Raw genomic sequence first — 23,987 nt, 5'->3', positions numbered from 1 at the left:
GAGGGTTGTCCTATGAGGAGAGATTGAGTAAATTGAGCCTATACTCTCTGGAGTTTAGAAGAATGAAAGGTGATCTCATTGAAACATATAAGATTCTAACGGAGATTGACAGGGTAGGTGCTGGGAGGCTGTTTCCTCTGGCTGCGGTGTCTCAAACTAGGGGGTCTCCGGCTAAGTCGTCGGCCATTTCAGACTGAGATGAGGAATTTCTTCGCTCAGAGGGTTGAGAATCTTTGGAATCCTCTGCCCCAGAGGGCTGTGGATGCTGAGTCGTTGAGTATATTCAAGGCCGAGACCGATAGATTTTTGGAATCAAGGGATATGGAGATAGTGCAGGAAGGTGGAGTTGAGGTCGAAGATCAGCCACCTTATTGAATGGCGGAGCAGGCTTGAGGGGCCGTATGTCCGACTCCTCCTATTTCTTACGTTATATGTTGTCAGCTTATAGTTTTTGACTGTTTTGCATTACAAGACTACACTTCTAAAATACTTCTGGTTGTAAAGCGCTTTTGGATGTCCTGAGGTCCTGAAAGGCGCTCTAGAAATGCAAGTTCTCTTTACATGCCGATACGCCTGACCGCTGTTTTTCTTCTCTTCCAACAGTGCTGCAAGTCCATCAGTTTGACGGAAATCTTAGGACCGGAGGGTGAAGCACTGCCCTTGGCTGATTTTTCCGGGGGGTTGGTGCCTTGCCTTGAGGTCTAACGACCCAGAGATCCCGCCTGTACAGTATACTGTATGTCATCTGCCTTGTTTAGTGAGCAAGCCTTGCAATTCCAATGTTTTATATAACTGTATCCCTTTCGGTTGGCCTTCCTAGCCACATAACTCCACAGGGTGCAAAGAGGAAAAATAATACCCTCTTTTTAAAAAAACAAAAAAAACAAATGAGCGTGCACAGAAGAGGGTGTGTGAAATGGTTTAGATTCTCCCATTGGGGCTGTTTAATTTTTATTTCAGTGATGATATTTAACTCGTACTATATTGGCAGATTCCGTGCAATAGTCTTTATTCACCGCCGCCATTTTGAGTATGTTGTTCAAAATGGCCGATGTATATAGAGCCCCTCCTTTCCCATATTCACACAACTTGTTGCGCTTTCGTGTTTCGATGTAACATTTTATTTAACTTTATTTGCAATTGAGCACACGTCCCAATCCTACCTTCAGTGTTGGTCAACACTTTATTTTTTGCACTGGGTGACTGATCGCTATTTGCTCCCGTTTTAGTCAGAGGGTATTTCCACATTTAGTTTTTTCTCTCGTCATCTACCTCCTAACCTACGACACCCCTTACCTGACTTCAACCTGCCTTCCTTGCCCCCTGACATCTTGCTTTGCACATCTGTCGGAGCGACGCTGCATTCTCTCTGTAATGAGCCCTTGCGCCTTTTCTTGCAATATTACCTTGCACCATTTTTGTTGTTGTTACTTTTGCCCCACTCCATTACCCTCCCCGTTGCTCTGTGCCCCCCCCCCCATGAGAGGGTTCGATCAGCACCCATTCATGGGAATCTAGGAACGTGCAAAGCCCTCGAGTCTTTTCCGCCAATCCGTTAAATCATGGCTGACCTGTGCCGCTAATCCATTTATCCGCCCTTGCCCAACAAAAATCTATCGATCTCGGTCTTAGAATTGAATTGGCCCCCCAGCACCCATAGCCTTTTGAGGAGACTGTGCCAGACTTCCACTACCCCTTCGCGTGATAAAAATGCTTCCAGATTTTGTATTTGGAGGCAAATGCTCGTTTGGAGAGGGGGGCGGGGGGGCTACGTCCGAGCAATCTTGAGGTGACCCACCTTCACCCCACCCACCCCCCCCCCCCCCCCCCCCCCGCAATGCCTCAACAGCGGAACATATTGCCTGCCTCTCCTGACCTTGATCAGAAACCAATCCTAGGAGGAGTTGGTTGCCGGTCCCGCTCCTATGGTACGAGGATGGTAAAGCCCACCTGCAGCTCTTTACCATCTGGGCTATTGGGGGTGAATCTTCTCCATGCCCTCTCGCTCCCTCTTGAGGGAAACATTTATGCATTGGTGACCCAGTGTAAATATTGAGCGCGTTTAAAAGGAGATGGCGCCTGACACCCTGCAACCACTTGTTCAAAGTTTGTAGGTTCTTACTGTGCCTTTTGTAACTTGGAGCGTCCAGCCCAGTACCTCGAGCCAAGCACTCCACTGGCTGAATAAATCCAAGTGTGGGGGTCACTCTTGCTTGGTCAGCTGTGGCTGTGCGAGTGGTTAAGCCGAAAGTTGTTTGGGAGGAAAGGTTTTGTCTCCGTCCGCGCCTTGAACATAGCAGCTGCTTCAGGCTGTACAGACCAACAGGTCTGGCTCCATTTTCAGACCTGCAGTACCACCCTTTCTACCCCCCCCTCTCTCTCCCCCTGCAACCCCCCAAAAACCTCAGTGTTTTGAGGAACTAAGAATTGACCACTTTAATTTCCTTGTAGTCTCGGAAATATGCGTCGAACCGTTCCTCGAATAATATTCCTGTGTCCGGACTGAGCAACAGGCTCATGTTTTAAAGGAAGTTGTGTAACAGATGCTGTCGTCTTGCTGTGGTAATGTTCTATGTTAGCCCCCCCCCCCCAACCCCCGGTGTTAAGTTAGCCCACCCCCCCCCCCCCCCAAGAGGCACCCACCAAATGCGGTCCTGCACTCCTGAACCAATTGGATTCTTTTCTGCAGAGTTTCTTCGAGTTGTACATACGGCAGAGTGCGCCTGCCAACCAAATGACGCCCCCTCTGAATCCTCCGGCCTGTGTTTATCAAGCCAGTTCACTGTGGGGGGGGCGGGGGGCCGTACTCTGCCACAGCAGCAGCAGGGTCTGATTAAATGAGAGCCGCAGGGGTTCTGAGGAGGCAGCAGCTAACAGCTAAGCCGCAGCATTTAATGCACTGGCTCTACCAGGCGGTAAATTCATTGGGCTTTCGAGTCGGGCAGACCAAGAACCTGCTGCGTTAGTGGGTCTTGGCTGAGGGGGAGGGGAGGGGCGCGCGCCGTATTTGGCCACTGGGCAAAGCCCGGGGTGCCTGCCACCCAATTGCTGTCTGGTGTGTCCCGCCCTGTGTGAACGGCAGAATTGAGCTCCGATGTGGTAGCGCCCCAAAGGTTGAATAGCTCAGCGGCAGTCACTGTCAGCTCACACAGAAAGATCGATCACTTGAAGTGCCAGAGAGCAGCCTTTGGCTGTGGAACTGTACCCCAACAAGAGTTATCACTGTCCAGAGGGTTTGTGGGGGGGAGGGGAAGTGTAGTTACTGCAGTTTTTTGTAATGTTTTGCAAAATGTCCTCACCAATATTCTCACTCGGATGTCAGTTGAATGTCCCTTCGTTTCTGCAGTAGTAAAGCGGTTGCTGAACGCGACTGTGTAGAAAATGTATTCCTCCCTTGCCTGTTGAACTATTTTGTGGTACTTCTCAAGTGCAGCCTTGCCTCACCTCTTAATCTTTCCCAGTGGAGCAGTACCTCGAACGCTGGAGGTTGGTCATTAAATCAAGTTTGAGCAAATACAGGCGAAGAGCATCGAGGTTTGTCATAAAATATGCCGAAGTCTTAGCGCTGTACTACTCTACATATATAATACTGTTGGTTTATATAATAATATACAAAAGTGTTTTGCAGATTTAGCACAGTTTTACAATATGTGTATTTACTCTTTTTTTTAAAAAGACTTCAACCTAATCCAACCAAACTTAACTGACCTCAGTCAACTTGAGTTTGATCGGCCACAACCAGCTCAACTCGTCCTGAATTGATGCAATCCAGCTCGACTTGACTGGGCCGGCCTCGACTAACATGAGCTCGACCGATCTTGACCCGGACCGACCCCACCACGCTTCCTGTGGCCAAACCCTGCTGATTAAAGCCCAACTGTGTTTTCTACAGTGAAAGGGGAAAAAAAATAAGGGATCTATTACACCATGACATCACTTGCTGCAAAAACTCTTAACCGGTGTCCATGGCATTGTCACATATTCCCCTTGGAGTGGAACTCGTTGCATTTTCGCCGTGCTGCATCTGAGGCAGGAAATTTGGTAATTAAAGGGTTAAAGCCAGTTGGAAGGTTTATGTATGAATGACTGGTCAGGACATTGGGCGATGAGCCTGATTCTCGCGCTCTCTCGCGCACTCTCACTCTCTCACACTCTCACTCTCTCTCTCACTCTCTCTTTCTCTCTTTCTCTCTTTCTCTCACTCTCTCACTCTCTCACTCTCTCACTCTCTCACACTCTCACACTCTCACACTCTCACACTCTCACTCTCACACTCTCACTCTCACACTCTCACACTCTCTCACTCTCACTCTCACTCTCTCTCTCTCTCTCTCTCTCTCTCTCTCTCTCTCTCACACACTCACTCACACTCACTCTCACACTCACACTCACTCTCTCTCTCTCTCCCTCTCTCTATAGTAATACATAGTGTATTTTATTAAAAGCATTCTCGCTGTAAAATAGGATATTATTTCCTCAGTAAAACGCCGTCTTCTAGCCATGTGCCCCCCACTGTAACCTGACTCAATTGGTATTGGCTTGTAATGTGGACCCCTTCCCTGTGAAACGCCACAAAATGAAGTTGGCGTTTATAATGGAGCAGTAAGAACATATTTGCATCAGCGATAGATAGAGATACACTCCAGGGATAAACCTCCTATCAGGAAGGTACAAGTCAGGCAAATGTATATAGTAAAGATTTAAGAGTGCGTTCCGTGCTAAAACACACCTCTGGGGTTGGGATAATGATTAAACCGCACAGTTCTGTGCTGGCGGTTCATGATGTCGCTTGACCTCGAGTATGTTACAGGATGGTTTGATGTGTTCCCTGCGAGATGCTCAGCTGTGTGTGAGATGTGCCGTGCCATCTGTTGGCACCTCAAACAGTAGGGCTCATGATGTGGCCTTCCTCCGTGTCCTTTGACCTGCTTCTCCATGGGTGTCTTGGCTTCCCACGCTGGTGTTGTCTGCCTTGTGGGTTGCTGACCAACATTCAGCGTTGCCTCCTTCTCCTCTTGCTCTCTCACGACAGAAGGCAAAGGAATTCTGGGCTAGCTTCCTTACACCGAGGGCCTTATTACGTTGCTGTACCTTCGCTTTCTCTTTCTGTAACTGTGAAGAAGTGTCTTGCCGTGAAGCAACGGTTCACAGCGGCAACGATTGAAAGCAGGGGTTGACCGTGTAGGAATGACGGACACATCCCTCTGTCTCCCTCAGTGCAGTTTTCCCGAGATTGGCCGTCGAGCAAGTTGGGAATAGTGGCCGTCGCCAGAGAGTTGGCAACACTGCTGTAGAATCTGGTGCGGATGATGCGCGGCGTTTCTCACAGCTGCGGACGTTCAGTTTTCTTGGGAGTTGATTCCTGGTTATTTTTGCACTGCATCTGTAGCGTGTCACTGGATTACTGCTCTTGCTGATGGGCGAAGCCCTGGCAAACAGTCAGGGAATGTTGCACTTGCACTGGACGTTTGGCGCAGTGCGAGCCTCTCGTGGGTCTGTCTGTGCAGGCCCGATTTGATCTGCCCACCAGTCCAGGTGTGTCGGCCGTGCGTGCAGCTGGGAGATTTTGTCCCAGTGCAACCTGTGGGGATGTTGAGATTCATTGCTGGGGGAGAGCGGGGTTCAGCGCTGGAGAATTGGGAAGCTGTGTTTCTTATAATCCTGTCTGTACAAACCGTGGGGGGGTGGAAATGTACCTGAGTTTGGGGTTTGCGTAAACGTGGCCACGATTGCCCCAGACACACGACTAACTTCGCAGCCCGCTGTGTTGTACTGTCTCTGGTGGCCCTGGAAATGTGTCTTGTTCTTGCGGAGATCTGGTGCATGCAGATTCCCCCCTCGTACTGCAGGTGGCGGTGTTGGAGGTGCCACCTTGGTGCGAGAGTCTTTGCGTAAATCCATTGCGCAATGCAGGCACCTAGATTGCATCAGTCAGCGTTCCTGACTCATAATTGGCCTGACCAAAATAACACTGTCCTGGCCGTTCTCCAATCCTAAAGGTTTGCCCATCCCTTTCCCTGAAGTCACGGTGCCCCTTTGATCGACAGACATTTTTATTTATTTTGCACACCATTTTGTCCAGGTGGCTCAGTGAGTGAGCGTGCTTCCATGTCGGTTTGGCACTGATGCAGAGCAGATCTGCTCTCCAGTCTCCGCCTAGTTAGCAGGTCTCCGACAGGGCAGTGGTACCAGAATTGGTTTTGGCGCTGTGGGGATGTCGGCTTTTGTTTTTAATTTAAAAAAAAAAAAAAAAAAACAGGACTGGACTTGGCCGTGATGCCCCCTGTCGTCAAATGGCCTGCTGACGCTCCGCGTTCACACATGAAGTGTGGCCGCTTCGATGAGTCCACAGAAACCCCTTGCCTTTGGTACGGGAGGAAGTCATGTGAGCGGAGGCGGGATGTCACAAAGCCTGTCCCGTGAAGCACAGCAAGGCAATTTTTCTAGTTACCCCACAGGAGCCAAACATCATCCAGCCATGGCTCACACTGGCTCCCCCTTCTCTGGTGCCTACCATCAGTGCCCTCTTTTGCGTTGCATCGGTCTTTGTACCCCGACATACCCACTTGCAATTAAGCGCCTGAAAATGGGATCCACAGGCCCAATTTACTCTCCCTAAATGTGAAACTCCCTTAAGCCACAAACCGCGCCTGTTCTAGTTAACCACGGCACTTGCTGAATTCCCAGCGAGCTCTCTGATTACAGCGTTTAAAAAAAATTGAAATTCTGAATGAATGAGATGGTTGTTGCAACGCTACTGATGGACAGTATGTATATTTGGAGCTTAGTCTATACTCTGATGTAAATAGGTTTGGTTTTTGATTCTGCCTCTTGTGTTTTACGCTGTTTTTTGACTGTTATTTATTTCGGTGTATGTTGTAAGTTTTACTGTGATTATAACCGTCCTTAAAAGTGTCTGCGCCCCGTCAAAGGAATGGATGTGAAAACCCCAGGATAATGGAGCTGTGAATCTAACTTGAGTATCGGAGCTGTTGCATTGCCGTCAGTTTTAACACTTGTCAGCACTTTGCGCGCCACACACACACACACACACACACACCACTGTGTGTAATTTTGAGTACCTTTGTGTCTTGTACCATCCTTCATTTGGGATAGGGCCAATTTGCCGCCACCACCATTTCTCCCCCCCCCCCCCAAGCCTTAGCGACTGTCCCCCTCCCTCCCTCGCCGTTCCCGCTGCAGCGTTTGTAACTGGCTCGAGTGGGTCTCCCCCTTTCTTTCTCTGTCTCCCTTCCCTTCACGGAGAGACAGTTGTGAGCCAGCAGCAGCCGCCAAGGACCCTGGCCGTCTCTAACCTTATCCCGCCACAGTCGGTAATTGTCCATCTTGTGCGGAGTCCCGCCTGGCCCGCATTTGGAGCACAGCGGCACTTCGAGGCTCCTTGCATCCCGTCCCCCACAGCGGGCCTGCCTCCGAGCCTCCATTCATGGTGGGATGTTGATGGGTCTGGAAATCCATGCTATTCTCTCATCTCTTGCTGCCTCCTAGTAGCATTCCCTTGCTGAGAGAGAGAGAATAGCTTCCAAACAGCGAGTGAAAGGGCCCCATTAAATAGCCCAACAGGGTTTCTTGTAGGAAGTGCCCACTCTGGCGTGATTGCCAATATGGGTGCGCTTTTGATTTCAGCTGCTGGCATAGCCCTGTGCTGCACCGTTGTGTGTGGCAGTGACCCTTCCCTCACGACAGTGGGCCCTGAGCGAGGTTGGCACGATCCCCTCGGCACATACTTCAAACTCCGCTGTAGCAGTGCGTGTCATTTCTGGGCATGGAGGGTGAAGAGAAAGGAGAGACGATTTAAAAAGTGCTGCTTATACCAATTTCAATTTCAATTTCAATTTTATTTGTCACATAACCAAATACAACGAGTGAAATCCAGTCAGTGAAATGCTTTTTTCTTAACGAGCCGAGCGCACCAAGCAGCAAAGGACACTTAGCTGCCTGGTACGCACGGAGCCCGCAAGGACGGCAGCCATCTTCATCGGCGCCATCACAATAGGGTCCGCTCTCTCCTCGCTCCGCCTTTCCCGCACTCCTGCCCGACAATCTTCAGCCGCCGTGGTTTCAAGGCAGATCTATCAGCTGCAGTTTGTGCCCTCTGAAGAAGCTTGTTGTTTGCTCCCCCCCCACCACCCATTGCCTTCTAGCTGACTGTAGTTACTGGAGACATCAGAGAAATGAGTGCCGATCTTTGTGGTTAAAAATCGGCTGGGATGGAAAGGGAAGTATCGGGCTTCTGAGGAAACGTTGCCCCTTGCTCACTCTGGTTCAGACCTCATCTTAAATCGGAGCATGTTCTGTACATGCAAGGGGAGAGGCCAGAATAAATGAACTGTTGCTGCCGCAAACCTGCTAACGTCAAAGATCCCCTTTGCAGAGACCCCAGATTGTACAGCAGCAGTTACTCACTGACCACACTCTCTCGCTCGCTCGCTCTCTCTCGCTGCATGACCGCCACCGAAAGAGCTGCCTTAAGCTCTCTTGTGCAGTGGATCTGACGGAACTGCAGTAGGCTCAACTCTGCCACTGCCCCCCCCCCCCCCCCCCCCCAAAAGGGTGGGTATGCACACTCCCCTAAACTCCATATCATGATTGCACTTTGATACTCGCAGTTCTAGAACACCCCCCCCCCCCCCCAAAGACTTGTTCCACCTTTACTGAGATTTGATGCCTCTGGCATTGTGCAGGAATGATGGTGCCCGTGTCTCTCACTGACACGTGTACCAACATCCCTGTGATGTTTGGGCCTCTTCCCTTTGTTTAAAGTCCAAAAGCACCATTTACCAGTCTGACGTGAGACTGCCCTTGTGCTCCAAAACGACACGTGTCCTGAATAAGTACATCTCTCTCTCCCTTTACAACGCCAGGCTCATCGGTGCTGCTGTACACCCCTTGGTTTGGTTGTGTTAAGTCCCCACTCCTGCTCGCTGTCCCTTGTTGGAACGTATGTGTGCACAGACATGAGATGGGCAAGGATCTGGCTTGGTCCACCTTGCCTCCCTTGACCAAACGACCTGCCAAAGCTTGCTTATCTGGGTTCACACAAGGAGCACGCCCACTGGGATGAGGTGCTGGAGCATGCTTGGTGCCCATCAAACCCAACCCAAGAAAAAGCCGGAGGGGAGGGGGAAAAGGGGGCGAAGGGCTAGTTGAAGCTAGCCCGTGCACAGATGTTTTGTGGCGAGGTTCTGTGTGGGAATGAGGAGGCCGAGAGCCAACGATCCTGCTTGCCAAGCCCACATCAGGGACAACTGTAGGTACATCATTACCGGACAAAGGCAGCGAAACAAATAACTTGGCTGCACACGATCCCCTCCCCACTCCCCTTTCTATAGTGAGATCTGGCTGATTGGAACAAGCTCTCTGTGCCCATTGGCGTCCCAGTCATTGGGGAGGGGGGGGGGTGGGGGGAGACTTGGCGTTTTCTACTGTGCATGTGCAAGCAGATGGCTTCTGTCTGATGGAAGAATTCCCCTCTAATGGGGCTTGGCATCCCTCCCCAAGTTATGAATCCAGCCAGGGGCTGGGTGATTGACATAGACAGGGTTCGGAGTGTCAGGGCGCAAGCGTGCGAATGCACCGAACAGGCTCCACACCAGACCAGAAGGTGCCCTATCTGATGACCACTCCTGGAGATCTGGGTCGTGCTTGCACCCCCACTCCCCTCCCTCGTATATTCGGGACTGTCACCGGACGAGGGCAGAAGGCTGCACCTCCCATCAACGACCTTCCCTCGAGGTACGTGTGCCAATTTTCTTCACGGCATTCACCCAGTGACTGCCGGCAGTTCGCCCCGTTTATACCGTGGGGGCGGATCTGGCGCAATGCTGGTAACGCAGGAAACCGCTGAGTGCGCGCCGCGCAAGATTTCCAGCCACGTCGTTGGTCGAAGGTCACGTCGGCCACCTGTGAGCTTCCATCCGCAAACCTTCCCTGCTGCTCGGCCCACCCACAGTTGGTGGATCCGCTGCACGTTAAAAAAAAAAAAGACGTTTGCGCTTCGACGGAGTGTTGTCATTGGGAAGAGCACCCTTCTGTCCCCGATCAGCCGCACTCGCTAGGGTCGGGTGCCAATTTACAGTCGGTCCCTGTGGTCGGGTTGCCAACTCTGGTTTGACGTGTTCCTGGAGATTTCATCACACGACCTCCTTCCAAAAGCCCCGCCCAGTAAAATGGCCGTTCTGCCCCCCCCCCACCCCCCAAATTTCCAATTTTTTATAACTAATAAAAGTTCAAAGAAAATGAAGCACCACCATTTTTTCCACCCCTATGATTTTTCTCCCAGCTTTGCTCGCAATCCTGGAGATTAATCTTCAATTCCTGGAGGCTCCAGGGCAATCCTGGCAGGTTGGCAACCTGACGTTTCCCCCCCTAAGGTGCGCGGTCGCACATTGATCGGGCGGTCGTGCAGCAAATTTAAAGGGACCGCGCGCAATAAATAAATAAATAAATAGCAAGCAACATTGTTGGCAACCCAACCTTTGGACGGGGGGGGCGGTGAATGAGAGTAACAGGCAGGTGTCTGGGGGGGGGAGGTGCTGGACGCCAGCTTGTTCATATTGCGATGTAAGCGGGGAACCCAGACCCCAATAAGCTTCAGATATCCCTTCCCCCTTATAAGCTACGCAAGTTCACTTGAAAACGCTTTTTAATATAGTTCGAGCACACGTAGTACTTGAAACAAAATTTAAAACAATTTCTCTGCTCATTTTTGTGCTAAATCTTTTTCTTGCCGTTGGCATAATTTATTGAAATCGGAGGGAGGGCCTTGGAAACTTTAATTGCAATCACGGGTAGCCCAACACATGCTTCTCAATGTTAATATGCGAATCTTGACGAATAACAGTGGAATTAAATAGAAGCAAATTGCAGTAGCCTCTTGTGGGTAACATGACCTTCAATATAATAATTCAGTTTGTGTTCTCTCGGTGAAGAGTGTGTGGAGAGCGTTTATGTACAGAGACTGCACTATAAAACGTTTTGAACAGCACTGTACCGTGATTCGGGGAAAGAGTAAATCTGCAATAATTCCTCGTGTTAAATTGTTTTGAGTTTTAATTTTGCTTCTACATGCATTCAGACATGATTTGCGACTTGTTTCTAACAGCACGTTGCCTCAGATGTATCAGATTCCTGTAACATTGATTTAATTAAAACATAATGACGAACACCTTATATTACAGCCTCTCTGGTCTTTGTGTCTCGTGTGTGTGTATACAGGATTTGGTTTGGCTCCAGCGATGCCTTCCATGGTTCAATATGCTGCGGACAGTCACAGTTCACACTCGTACTTGGAGAAATGGCCACTCGGGGGGGCTGTAACAGAGAGCTGCTGCTGCCTTTGGAACTGTATCCCTACATTCCTGTTTCGAAGTTGTTCCAGTTTGGGCAGTAAGCTCCTTCATTTCACTCCCGTGTAATTTTATTCCCCATTTTCTTAAATAACATTTGTGCAGCACCTTTGATGTCAGAGTCCACAGCACAGAAACCAGCAATTCGTCCCAACTGCTCCGTGCCGGTGTTTATGCTCCACGCGAGCCTCCTCCCACCCCTCTCTATCTCACTCTATCAGCATAACCTTCTATTCCTTTCTCCCTCGTGTTTAATCTAGCTTCCCCGAAATGTATCTATGCTGCTCGCCTCAACCACTCCCTGTGGTAGCGAGTTCCGCATTCTAACCACTCTCTGGGTAAAGAAGTTTCTCCTGAATTCCCTATCTGATTTATTAGTGACTATCTTCTATTGATGACCAATGTTCTCTGTAAGCTGCACGGCCACACAGCACTCCAGGGAAGTCCCCAGAGCCGGCTTGCCGGCTTTTGATTATAAAAATGCGCAAGTGTGGTATTTTGAATGGCCTGCGCAGCCCCTTAAAGGGATGCACCCTCTCGCTCCCCATAACCCTCGAATCCCCTGTATCTCAAATATCTGTCTATCTCCGCTTTGAATATATTCAATGACTCCGCCTCCACAGCTCTCTGGGGTAGAGAATTCCAAAGATTCACGACCCTCAGAGAAGAAATTCCTCCTCATCTCCGTCTTAAATGGGCGACCCCTTATTCTGAAACTATGCCCCCCTAGTTCTAGATTCCCCCACGAGGGGAAACATCCTCCCTACATCTACCCTGTCGAGCCCCCTCAGAATCTTGTATGTTTCAATAAGATCACCTCTCATTCTTCTAAACTCCAATGAGTATAGGCCCAACCTGCTCAAGACAACTCCTTCATCCCAGGAATCAACCTCGTGAACCTTCTCTGAACTGCCTCCAATGCAAGTATATCCCTCCTTAAATAAGGAGACCAAAACTGCATGCAGTACTCCAGGTGTGGTCTCACCAGCGCCCTGTACAGTTGTAGCAAGACTTCCCTACTTTTATATTCCACCCCCCATTGCAATAAGGGCCAACATTCAATTTGCCTTCCTAATTACTTGCTGTACCTGCATGCTAACGTTTTGTGTTTTATGTACGAGGACCTCCCCCAGATCCCCCTCTACTGCAGCATTTTGCAGTCTCCATTTAAATAGTTTGCTTTTTTCTTCCTACCATAATGATTTTCCCACATTATACTCCATCTGCCAAATTTTTGCCCACTCACTTAACCTATCTATATCCCTTTGCAGACCTTGTGTCCTCCTCACAACTTGCTTTCCCACCTTGCCGACACTATAATCTATTCTCACCCGCGGGGAGTTGGTCATTTGATGAGGTGCTGTGTAGGGTGATTGCTGCCGGTGGAGCTTTGCCCCAGCGCTGCCCGCAGGATAGGAGATGGGGACCAAACCGATAACTCGTGGACGAGTACCAAGCTCTCTCCGGAACAGGCTCGAGGGGCTGAGTGGCCGACTCCAGTTCCTATATTCGGATGTGTCGTTGGTTAATTCGTACGGGGTGAGTAAAACTTGGTTCGTGCGATCTCCTGGACTGGTTTCGATCACCCGAGGGGACCGGAGAGGAGTATTTTTTTTCACTTATTGGCCCTGGGTTTTGCCTCCTACATGTTTTTGTGGGGTGGGAAGTATCTCTCAATGCTCCAGCCATCCTGAGGTGTGGGGCAGGCTTGATGAACCATCTCGTCTTGCCAGTCAATTTTGTATGTTCATACCTCTGGTATGTGGAGGACCTGGGAATAAGCGCTCGCCTGGTGAATACGACATTTGATGGTGAACCGGCTGTAATTCTACTCTGTATCCTACAGATGGTGCCAAAATGTCAAGGATCTAATAAAGGCTTTGGTAAGTGACAAAGGACGAAATACTGCATTTCTAATTAATATATTGGGGGTGGGGGGGGAAACACCATCTACAGTTTCATTTAAGATAATTAGGTTGTCTTAGTGGGTAGGTGTGCTGCCTGGTGTGGTACTGAGCCTTGCAGAACAGGAAGAGCCAAGATTCTATATCTCTGGACTGTGCAGAATTAACTGATTTTGGCCATAGGGGCAATGTGGTCGGATAGGGAGTTTGGAGAATGGGGGTCAGGAAGAGGAAAATGGGGGCAGAGAGGGGTATGGAGCTCAGGAAGAGGAGAATAGGGTCAGGAGGAGGGAATGGGGGTCAGAGGAATTGGGGTCAGAGGGGGAATGGGGGTCAGGGAGAGGAGAATGGGATTAGATGGGGGTCAGGGAGAGGGGTATGGGGCTCAGGAAGGAGAGAATAGGGTCAGGAGGAGAGAAATGGGATCAGAGGGGGAATGGGGGTCAGGAAAAAGGGAATGGGGTTTGGAGAGCTGGGGAACCCCAGAGGGCTGTGGATGCTCAGTCGTTGAGTATATTCAAGGCCGAGATCGATAGATTTTTGGACTCTCGGGGAATGAAGGGATATGGAGATCAGGCGAGAAAGTGGAGTTGAGGTCGAAGTTCAGCCATGATTTTACTGGATGGCGGAGCAGGGCTCGAGGGACCGAATGGCCGACTCCCCCTCCTAATTCCTATGTTCTTATATTGGGGATTTGGGGCAAAGTAATTGTCCTGGGTGCTTTTGGGCTGTGGAAATCAGCTAATGTTCCTGCTCTAGTCACAATCTTGACGCCCTGTTTGTGTGTGTGTGTGCGCGCGCGCGCCCAGGCCCGTGCTTGAAGAACGGCCACTTGGGCCCATACCAGAGGGCTGGCGGTGCCTTTGGACCTCAACCCCAGCAAGAGCAGCTGAATAGAAGAGAAATGTGAATGGTTTTGTTGATCGGTCAAAGAGGTTGGGTGCGGCTCCTGCTTCGGGAACCGGAAAAAGGCAACTTGCATTTATATAGCGCCTTTTAATGTATAAAAACGTCCCAAGGCGCTTATTCAGAGGGGTAATCAGACGGCAAGAGGAGATGATATTGGAGGAGGTGGCCAAAAGCTTTGGGTTTTGTAAGGAGTGCCTTGAAGGAGGTGGCGAGGCTTGGGGGCTTTAGGGAGGGAATACCGGAGCTTGGGGCCTAGTTGGCCTTTGTGAGGCGCCGGGAGGAGATGCCCAAGTGGTCGGTGTTGGCGGAATGGAGAGGCTGGAGGAGATTAGAGATTTGGCGGGGGGCTGAGGGTGTGGGGGAGAGCGAGGCCAATGAACAGATTATAACTCGAGGATAAGCTGTCCATTAACTGACCGGTGATTGGCGGTTGTCTGAATATTGCCCCAGCTTCTTGCCCCTGTGCCTGAACTAACCTCACCAGCCGGACTCGAACATAACCGATAATCAGAGTCTTGCTTACAGGCTGGCAGCCCAATAATGGTAATGGACGACCAATCCTCGGTAATAAATTCAAATATCTACTCTAGCAAGTTGTGAATTGAATTCAATAAATCTGGTAATTTGTGAGCTGACAGCAGCTAAATTGACCACGGAAGCTGCCAGATTGTTGCGTAGCCTGGGCCTATATTCTCTAGCGTTTAGAAGAATGGGAGATGGTCTCATTGAAACTTATAAAATTCTTAAGGGGCTTGACAGGGTTGGTGCTGAGGGGCTGTTTCCCCTGGTTTGGGGGGGGGGGTCTAGAACGAGGGGTCGCAGTCTCAGGATAAGGGGTCGGCCATTTAGGACTGAATTGAGGAGAAATTTCTTCACTCAGAGTGGGGTGAATCTTTGGAATTCTCTACCCCAGAGGGCTGTGGAGGCTCAGTCGTTGAGTGTATTCAAGACAGAGATCGATAGATTTTTGAATATAAAGGGAATCAAGGGATATGAGGATAGTGCAGATGAAGTAGAAAATCAGCCATGATGCTATTGAATGACGGAGCAGGGCCGAACGGCCGCCGCCGCCTCCTGCTCCTGTTTCTTCGGGTTTTGTGTAAAACCTCCTGCTCCTGATCGCCACCTGTCGACTCCCGCTGGAAAGTGCAGCTGTCGGACGAGGACAAGAATAGGCTGGACTGTGATGCCCTCGTGGTTGAATAGCCTGCGAGTGCTCACATAAGGGCAGTTACTGGAGCATGGCTGGTACCTGTGCTGTATCCCAGCGACACGTGAGAGCCGCCTGGAAAGGAGAAAACATGGGATTTTTTATTTGTTGGTGAGATCTATGAAGACAGACTTGCATTTCTATAGCACCTTTCACGACCACCGGACGTCCCAAGGCGCTTTACAGCCAATGAAGTACTTTTTGAAGTGTAGTCACTGTTGTAATGTAGGAAACGTGGCAGCCAATTTTGCGCACAGCACGCTACCACAAACAGCAAAGTGATAATGACCAGATAATCTGTGTCAGTTATGTTGCTCTTCGAAATAGTGGCCACGGGATCTTTTACGTCCATCTGAGAGAGCAGACGGCGCCTCGGTTTAACATCTCATCCGAAAGACGGCACCTCCGACAGTGCAGCACTCCCTCAGCACTGCAGGAGTGTCAGCCTAGATTTTTGTGCTCAAGTCTCTGGAGTGGGACTTGAACCCACAACCTTCTGACTCAGGCGAGAGTGCGACCCACTGAGCCACAGCTGACACATTGCAGTTGAGTAAAAAGACAGCGTTCATGTGAATTTTGTATCTTTACCAGAATTCTTGCTTGGGAGGGGAGGGTGACAGCAAGAGTTTTGCCTTAAATCCAGAGTCGTTTTCGCTCAGGGACGTTTCCTCTCTGTTAGTTTGCAGTGAAACAGAACATTTTGTTCTTTGGCCCAGTGCGTGGGCGGCCTGATCACGTACATTTAAAAACAAGGTCACTGCTGTGTGACTGTGTACCTCAAAACTGCATGTACAGCAGCTCCGGCATGGTTTACTGAGCTACGATCAGGAGCAGGAACCTTCCCTCGGGTGTGCCAAATACAAACTGTAGCACCTTTCCGAGACACAAGGTACAAGTCAGGAGTGTGCTGGAATACTCTCCACTTGCCTGGACGAGTGCAGCTCCAGCAACACTCAAGAAGCTCGACACCATCCAGGACAAAGCAGCCCGCTTGATCGGCACCCCATCCACCACCTTAAACATTCATTCGCTCCCTCCACCACCGGCGCACCGTGGCTGCAGTGTGTACCATCTACAAGATGCACTGCAGCAACTCACCAAGGCTTCTTCGGCAGCACCTCCCAAACCCACATACTCTACCACCTAGAAGGACAAGGGCAGCAGGCACATGGGAACACCACCACCACCTCTGCTAAGGGAAATGGGTCCTTTTTATCCACTTTATCTATGCCCTTCATAATTTTATATCTGGGTGAAGAAATTTCTCCTCAAATCCCCTCTAAACCTTCCCCCAATTACTTTAAATCTGTGCCCCCTGGTTTTTGACCCCTCTGCTAAGGGAAATGGGTCCTTTTTATCCACTTTATTATCTATGCCCCTCATAATTTTATATACCTCAATAAGGTCTCCCCTCAGCCTCCTCTGTTCCAAGGAAAACAAACCCAGCCTATCCAGTCTTTCCTCATAGCTAAGATTCTCTACTCCCGGCAACATCCTTGTAAATCTCCCCTGTACCCTCTCTAGTGCAATCACATCTTTCCTGTAATGTGGTGACCAGAACTGCACGCAGTACTCTAGCTGAGGCCTAACTAGTGTTTTATACAGTCGAAGCATAATCCCCCTGCTCTTGTATTCTATGCCACGACTAATAAAGGCAAGCATCCCGTATGACTTCTTAACCACTTTATCTACTTGGCCTGCTACCTTCAGGGATCTGTGGACATGCACTCCAAGGTCTTAAAGGAGGAGAGCGAGGCGGAGAGGTTTAGGGAGGGAATTCCAGAGCCGAGGGCCCAAGGCGCGGCCACCAAAGGCGGAGCGATGGAAATCGGGGGATGCGCAGGAGGCCAGAATTGGAGGAGCGCGGAGATCTCGGAGGCTTGTAAGCAATGGCCCCTCCAGGCTGTGCGGCTGGGCAGTAATGGGAGAGGGTCCCGCGCAGGCCGGCTTCTCCGTTGTAAATACCGCGCTGGCGCGGAAATTTAAAGGGACCGCGCGCTAAAGAAACAGGCCGCGCAGAACAAAAGCAAAGCTTACAGGGATCATTGGTTGTGAGGGCTGGAGGAGGGAACAGAGATAGGAGGGGGTGGGGGGACGAGGCCATGGAGGGATTTGAAAGCAAGGATGAGAATCTTAAGATCAAGGCTGGGCCAGGAGCCAAAGCAGGTCAGCGAACACGGGCGACGGGTGAACGGGACTTGGTGCGAGGTAGCAGAGTCAGTATGGTGTCATGTCAAATCCTTGCATTAGGGCGAAGATTAACAGAGCAGTGCTATTGACACGAGAGCATAGGCCAGCTACAGTGTTGCCCGTGGTGAAACGCATGCTACACAGACAGGGTATAACCTCAGAATAATTACATAATCCCTTAAGGTTTAATCCCGAGATATCTGCTTAAGAGGCGAATCGCACAGCCTGTCTGTCTGTCGGGGTCAGGTTGGGGACAGCAGTCCCAGGCATAAGGCTCCCAACCGCTTACAGGCCTTAAGTGCAATGAGTCTGTGCCGCTTTCAAGGCTAATCCTAATCCCAATAAACAGGAACCAGAAAAAAAAAACAGACAGGTTTACATTTCTACAGCGCCTTTCACAACCTGCATCACAACAGTTCGAAAGTACATCATTGGCTGTGAAGCGCTTTGGGACATAAGAAATAGGAGCAGGAGTAGGCCATTCAGCCCCTCGAGCCTGCTCTGCCATTCAATAAGATCATGGCTGATCTTGGGCTCAAAGCCACTTCCCCGCCCGCTCCCCACCCATAACCCTTCACTCCCTTATCTTGCAAAAATCTGTCTATCTCCACCTTAAATGTATTTAATGACCCAGCCTCCACGGCTCTCTGGGGCAGAGAATTCCACAGATTTACGACCCTCCGAGAGAAGAAATTCCTCCTCATCTCAGTTCTAAAAGGGCGACCCTTTATTCTGAAATTGTGCCCCCGAGTTCTAGATTTCCCCACGAGGGGAAACATCCTCTCTGCATCTACCTTGTCGAGCCCCCTCAGTATCTGATATGTTTCAATAAGATCACCTCTCATTCTTCTAAATCCCAATGAGTATAGGCCCAACCTGCTCAACCTTTCCTCATAAGTCAACCCCCTTCTTCTCAGGAATCAACCGAGTGAATCATCTCTGAACTGCCTCCAATTAAATGAGGAGACCAAAATAGGGACGTCCTGAGGTGGTGAAAGGGGCTACAGAAATGCAAGTCTGTCTTTCTTTAGAAGAGGTGGAATACTGACTGTCCCCACCATCATTCATTAAACATGCTGATAAGGATGGGAGACAATGTGTTGCCTTACTCGCTATTACTCAAGGACGTACTATCTAGACGAGGTTTAAACCGTCTCCAGCAGAAGGCACTTTTCTTGCAGCCACCCTCCAGTAACTGGTTGAAGTGGCCATCCTTCGTGGCAGTGAGTATCGGAGGCAATTCGACTATAGGAAGGCAGCACAGGCCACACCCAATTCTGTCCTCGCCCGAGTCCACCTCGCCATGGAAGATAACGATCCGGAGTGGGGGAACCCTCAGCATCGCTCTGCCTGTGTACAGTTTCAGGCCCCGCACCTCGGAAAGGATATATTGGCCTTGGAAGGAGCGCAGCGCAGATTGTTACCAGGGTTCCAAGGGTTAGATTATGAGGTGAGATCATAGAGTCATAGTGCCATAATGGCACAGAAGGAGGCCATTCGGCCCATCAAGTCCGTGCCGGCTCTCTGTAGAGCAATCCGGTCAGTCCCATTCCCCCGCTCTATCCCCGTAGCCCTGCAAGTTTATTTCCCTCAAGTGCCTATCCAGTCTCCCCTTGAAAACATCGAGTGTCTCCGCTTCCACCACTTCCGTCGGCGGCAAGTTCCAAGTCCTCACCACTCGCTGCGTAAATAAAAATTTCCTCACACACGCCCCCGCCCCCCGTATCTCTTGCCCAAAACCTTAAATCTGTGTCCCCTAGTCCTTGTCCCATCAACTAGTGGGAACAGCCTTTCCCCGTCTAGCCTGTCCAAACCTGTCATAATCTTGTACACCTCTATCAAATCACCCCTCGACCTCCTTTGCTCTAATGGAAACAAATCCAGCTTCTCCAACCTGTCCTTGTAGCTAAGATCCCCCATCCCTGGAACCATTCTGGTAAATCTCCTCTGCACCCTCTCAAGGGGCATAAACTTGGCTTGTGTTCCTGGAATATAGGTTAAGGGTGATTTGATTGAGGTTTTTAGGATTTTGAAAGGAATTGATAAGATAGATTGATGTAATAAAACTCAGTACGCACTTGGTTTGAGTATAAAGCAAGGCTTTAATCAACTTGTTTCAGAACATGGAGCTCTAGTTGTACTTCACTAGTTCCTGTCTTACAAAATGTCCCTGGGCAAGCTGGGCCCACGCCCGAGTATTTATACTCCTTGGACGGTGCCACTAGCTGGCCGTCCAGTGTTATTTCATGAGTAGGTTCTTTATAATGATGAGATTTATAACATAGATCGAGAGAAACTTTTTTCCGCTGGTGGGGGAGTCGAGGACAAGGGGGACATAACCTTAAAATCAGAGCCAGGCTGTTCAGGAGAGAAGTTTAGGAAACACTTCTTCACACAAAGGGTGGCGCTCTCCCACTAAAAGCGGTAGATGCGAGCTCAATTAATAATTTCAAATCTGAGATTGATAGATTTTTGTTGGGTAAGGTTATCAAGGGTTAAGGAACCAAGGCGAGTGGATGGAGTTAGGGATACAGATCAGCTGCCATCTCATTGAATGGCGTAACGGGCTCGAAGGGCTGAACGGCTTCCTCCTGTTCCTATGCTCCGAACGCGGCACAGACTGGGTATCGATCATGGGGCCTTCGCAAGCTGTGTAAGTCGGTTATTCAGTGCCTGCGTAACTGGTCCATTGAGAAAAGAAATAAAGAAAGACTTGTATTTATATAGCGCCTTTCACGACCACCGGACGTCTCAAAGTGCTTTACAACCAATGAAGTACTTTTTGGAGTGTAGTCACTGTTGTAATGTGGGAAACGCGGCAGCCAATTTGCGCACAGCAAGCTCCCACAAACAGCGATGTGATAATGACCAGATCATCTGTTTTAGTGATGTTAATTGAGGAATAAATATTGGCCCTAGGACACCGGGGAGAACTCCCCCTGCTCTTCTTCGAAATAGTGCCATGGGATCTTTTACGTCCACCTGAGAGAGCAGACGGGACATCGGTTTAACGTCTCATCTGAAGGACGGCACTTCCGACAGTGCAGCGCTCCGTCAGCACTGCACTGGGAGCGTCAGCCTAGCTTTATGAGCTCAAGTCCTTGAGGGAGCTTAAACCGTTTTCTAAGGCAGTAAGGGGAGAGGCTGAACACACAGTGCTTTGGGCCGGCGGAAGATTAAGTAAATTGAGGAAGGGGAGGTCAGAGAAGTGTTGCAAAAACTGACGGGACTAAAGAATTGCCCCTGACCTCAGGGCTACTCATCTGCTGGGCCATTCCTGAAGTTAACAAATTTTGTCACATTCAGATGAGAAAAAATTGAGATGTTCTAATGTTAAAACCAAGCTAGCTGCGCTTATGAACATAAGAAATAGGAGCAGGAGTAGTCCAATCGGCCCCTCAAGCCTGCTCCGCCATTCAATAAGATCATGGCTGATCTGATCCTAACCGCCAATCTACTATCACAGAACCATCTCCTGAATCTAACAGAATTAGACACACGAAATAGGAGCAGGATCAGGCTACACGGCCCCTGGGCCCGCTCCGCTACCCACAGGGCCATGTCCGATCCGAACCTAGACTCATGTCCAAATTCCTGCCCGCTCCCCGTAACCCTTAATTCCCTTTACTTCTAGGAAACTATCTATTTCTGTTTTAAATTTATGTAATGATGTAGCTTCTACAGCTTTTTGGGGCAGCATATTCCATGGACCTACCACCCTCTGAGTGAAGTAGTTCCTCCTCATCTCAGTTTTGAAAGAGCAGCCCCTTATTCTAAGACTATGCCTCCTAGTTCTAGTTTCACCCATCATCGGGAACATCCTCCCCGCATCTACCCGATCCAACCCCTTCACAATCTTATATGTTTCAATAAGATCGCCTCTCATTCTTCTGAACTCCAATGAGTAGAGTCCCAATCTACTCAACCTCTCCTCATATGTCCATCCCCTCATCCCCGGGATTAACCGAGTGAACCTTCTTTGTACTGACTCGAGAGCAAGTATGTCTTTTCTTAAGTATGGACACCAAAACTGTATGCAGTATTCCAGGTGCGGTCTCACCAATACCTTGTACAACTGAAGCAATACCTCCCTATTTTTATATTCTATCCCCCTAGCAATGAAAGCCAACATTCCATTGGCCTTCTTAATCACTTGCTGCACCTGCATACTAACCTTTTGAGTTTCGTGCACCAGGACCCCCAGATCCCTTTGTACTTCAGTACTTTCCAGTTTCTTGCCATTAAGATAATAACTTGCTCTACGATTTTTCCTGCCAAAGTGCATAACCTCACACTTTCCAGTATTGTATTCCATCTGCCAAATCTCTGCCCACTTACTTAGCCTGTCTATGTCCCCTTGCAGGTTTTTTATGTCCTCCTCACTCACTACTTTCCCTCCCATCTTAGTATCATCTGCAAACTTTGATAAGTTACACTCGGTCCCCTCCTCCAAATCGTTAATATAGATTGTAAAGAGTTGGGGACCCAGCACTGACCCCTGCGGAACACCACTAGTTACTGATTGCCAGTCTGAGAATGAACCATTTATCCCAACTCCAATCCTCTATCCATGCCAGAATATTACCCCCAATCCCGTGATTTTTTTATCTTAAGCAATAATCTTTTGTGTGGCACCTTGTAAAATGCCTTTTGGAAGTCTAAATGCACTACGTCCACTGGTTCCCCTTTATCCACCCTATATGTTACTTCCTCAAAGAACTGAAGCAAATTTGTCAAACATGACTTCCCCTTCATAAAACCATGCTGACTTTGTCCTATTAAATTATGATTATCCAAATGTCCTGTTACTGTCTCCTTAATAATAGACTCCAAAATTTTACCTACCACAGATGTTAGGCTAACCGGTCTATAGTTTCCAGCCTTCTGTCTACTGCCCTTTTTAAATAAGGGTGTTACATTAGCAGTTTTCCAGTCTGCCGGGACCTTTGCCGAGTCCAGGGAGTTTTGGAAAATTATTACTAATGCATCCACAATCCCTACCGCCACTTCCCTCAAGACCCTAGGATGTAAGCCATCAGGTCCAGGGGATTTATCCGCCTTGAGTCCCATTATTTTACCGAATACCACTTCCTTAGTGATTTTGATCGTGTTTAGCTCCTCCCCCCCCCATAGCCCCCTGTTTGTCCAGTGTTGGGATATTCTTAGTGTCCTCTACTGTAAAGACTGATACAAAATATTCATTCAGTGTTTTTGCCATCTCCATATTTCCCACCATTAATTTCCCGGTCTCATCCTCTAAGGGACCGACATTTACTTTAGCCACCCTTTTTCTTTTTATATAACTATAAAAACTCTTACTATCTGTTTTTATATTTTTTGCTAATTTACTTTCATAATCTATCTTCCCTTTCTTAATCAATTTTTTTGTTATTTTTTGCTGTCTTTTAAAGTTTTCCCAATCCTCTATCCTCCCACTAGATTTGGCTACCTTATATGCCCTTGTTTTTAGTCGAATACTATCCTTAATTTCTTTACTTAGCCACGGATGGCTGTCTTTTCTTTTACACCCTTTTCTTCTCAGTGGAATATATATTTTTTGGAAGTTGTAAAATAACTCCTTAAATGTACACCACTGATCATGTATCGTCTTACCCTTTAATCTATTTTCCCAATCCACTCTACTCAATTCCGCTCTCATACCTTCATAGTCTCCTTTATTCAAGCTTAGCACGCTTGTTTGAGATCCAACCTTCTCACCCTCTAATTGAATATGGAATTCAACCATGTTATGGTCACTCATTCCAAGGGGATCCTTTACCAGGACATTTTAAATTAATCCTGTCTCGTTACACAGAACCAGATCTAAGGTTGCTTGCCCCCTGGTCGGTTCAGTTACATACTGCTCAAGAAACCCATCCCTAATACACTCAATGAACTCATCCTCAAGGCAGCCCTGCCCAATTTGATTTGTCCAATTAATATGATAGTAAAATCCCCCATAATTATAGATGTTCCCTTATTACAAGCCTCAACTATTTCCTGATTGATACTCCGTCCAACAGAGTTGCAACTGTTCGGAGGCCTATAGACTACGCCCACTAGTGTTTTTTTCCCCTTATTATTCCTTATCTCCACCCAAACTGTTTCATTATCCTGATCTTTTGACCCAATATCATTTCTCTGTATTACAGTGATTCCTTCCTTTATTAACATAGCCACCCCACCTCCCCTTCCTTCCTGCCTGTCCTTCCTGATCGTTAAATAACCTGGTATGTTTAATTCCCAGGCATTGTCACCCTGCAGCCATGTTTCTGTAATGGCCACAAGATCATACCCATATGTAGTTATTTGTGCCATTAACTCGTCTATTTTGTTACGAATGCTACGTGCATTCAGATAGAGAACTTTCAAATATGTTTTGTGACACTCAGTTCCTGCTTTTGC

At 48.8% G+C, this 23,987-nt stretch overlaps 1 protein-coding gene across 1 annotated transcript in view; it reads left to right on the top strand.

The window, feature by feature from the left end:
- Positions 1-11,193, top strand: part of rab4b (RAB4B, member RAS oncogene family) — a 34,190-nt gene extending 22,997 nt beyond the window's left edge. Inside the window, exon 8 of the mRNA XM_085973128.1 lies at positions 604-11,193. The gene's annotated coding sequence lies outside the window, so the exon portion shown is untranslated. The remainder of the gene's footprint in view (positions 1-603) is intronic.
- The last annotated feature ends 12,794 nt before the right edge of the window (positions 11,194-23,987 follow it).

Source organism: Somniosus microcephalus, chromosome 34, assembly GCF_052327205.1.
Source record: "Somniosus microcephalus isolate GS21.2 chromosome 34, FLI_Smic_1.0, whole genome shotgun sequence".
NCBI lineage: Eukaryota > Metazoa > Chordata > Chondrichthyes > Squaliformes > Somniosidae > Somniosus > Somniosus microcephalus.
This window is presented reverse-complemented; position numbering and strand designations above follow the sequence as displayed.